This window comes from Mustela nigripes, chromosome 7 (genome assembly GCF_022355385.1).
Source record: "Mustela nigripes isolate SB6536 chromosome 7, MUSNIG.SB6536, whole genome shotgun sequence".
NCBI classification, from domain to species: domain Eukaryota; kingdom Metazoa; phylum Chordata; class Mammalia; order Carnivora; family Mustelidae; genus Mustela; species Mustela nigripes.
This window is the reverse complement of record NC_081563.1, coordinates 132841273-132843045: the sequence shown is the minus strand read 5'-3', so window position 1 is coordinate 132843045 and position 1773 is coordinate 132841273. Positions and strand designations below refer to the sequence as shown.

Sequence of the window (1773 nt, the reverse complement as noted above, 5' to 3'; positions counted from 1 at the left end):
GAGAGGGACACCAAAACGTGTGATTCACCCAGCCATTTGAGAAATAAAAATGTCAAAGCATTTGGAGTCTTAAGAATTTGAAACAGGAGCACCTGGGTGGCACCGTCGGTTAAGCATCTGACTCTTGGTTTCGGCTCAGGTCCTGAGATCTGGCTCTGTGCTCAGCGTGGACTCAGCTCAAGAGTCTCTCTCTTCCCCTCCCTCTGCACTGCCCCCCACCCAAAGATAAGTAAATATATATATATATATATATATATATATATATATATATATGTTTTAAATATGAAATGCTTCATGAGTTTGCGTGTCAACCTTGTGCAGGGGCCACGGTAATCTTCTCTGTATTGTTCCAATTTTAGTATATGTGCTGCTGAAGTGAGCACAAGTAAATAAATCTTAAAAAAAAAAAGAATTTGAAAGCAAGAATGCTAATCAGATATTTTGCTGGTACTCAGGTGATAGCTGCTGCACATCCACTCTGGGTCTCAGGTCCCAAAGTGCTGGTGCTGATCATTCCTTAGTGGTGGGTTTCTATTTTGGAATCCCACATCCGAACCTTGGTCATCCAGCCGCACTTTTGCAAGCCTCTGTCCTATGCCAGAAAAATCCCTTTACCAATTAGGCTGGCCAGCACCAGTTTCTGTTGCTTTCAACCAAAAGAATCTAAGCCCCTACCAAACCCAGAAGTTCTATCTCCCCCAGGCCCCAAGAAAGGGCTGCATATGGGAGGACCATCAGGTCCTGAACCATCAGGACCCTCACTCCACTGCTCCTCTGGGCTCAGCAGCTCCAGTCTTCTTTATCTCTGAGAATTATCTTCTTGCGCTTCTTTGGTTACGGGGACGTGAGGAGTAGGAGTTGAGCTCTCCATGACTCCTGATCGGGAAACCACACTAGCAAGTGGGCTATTTCCCAAATCCCAAATCAATGCCTTGGAGGGAGATCCAATTGGCTCATTTGAATCAATTCATCCACCCGTCTTGGCTAATGTAGGGCCAGAATCCAATGTCACATGCCGTCGTGGCTGCCAAGGGCTCAGGCCAGTGGTGTAGGGAGAGGGGCCATATCTCACTGAGTCACATGGGCTTCCTCGAGGTGTGGTTCTGGGCAGCTCTGCATAGGAGTCTGTGATCACGGCCTGGTACCCAGCATGAACCTCTCTGTGTATTTCGTGAGATTATTTGTCAGCAGAGACCGTGATGTTCCAAGTGTTGTGGAAGATAGTTCCTTGAAACTTCCTTAGTGATAAACTAGTAGGGGATAGTCCCTTTAAGAAACTGAACTTGGTCGTTCGTGCCTTCATTCATTGTCCATTGAAAGATCCTAGTTGATTCTACCTGACAAAAAAATAATAATAAATAAATTAATTAATTAATTAAAAAATTTTAAAATTGATCTATTTATGTCTCCTGGGCAATAGGCATCAAGGTAGCCGAGGGACATAGAACAACACTATACTTGGCGATAGCAGGGAGAATTGCTTGATTGTGATATGAATAGTTCGCAATCATTTGAATTTCACATCTCAATACATTTTTTTTTTAAAATATGGACGGGGGAGCAGTATCGTCAGAGAGGTGCTGACCTTTTATTTTGCTGAGGAAAGACATGAAACCAAGGAAGCTTAAATCTAAAACCAACAACATAAAAACAAAGACTTTACCGTCGAGTCAAAGGCTGGAATAGAATTCAAAAAACCTTTCTCCATATAAAGTTGCTCCTCTAAACTTGTTCTAACTTTATAAAATCCCTAGCCACTGAAGCAGCAGACCA

At 43.2% G+C, this 1773-nt stretch overlaps 1 non-coding gene across 1 annotated transcript; it reads right to left on the bottom strand.

Moving 5' to 3' along the window:
* Positions 1–276: 276 nt before the first annotated feature.
* On the bottom strand, positions 277–383 carry LOC132022877 (U6 spliceosomal RNA). The gene has a single exon (XR_009405768.1). It is a non-coding gene; the product is annotated as a U6 spliceosomal RNA (small nuclear RNA).
* Positions 384–1773: the final 1390 nt, after the last annotated feature.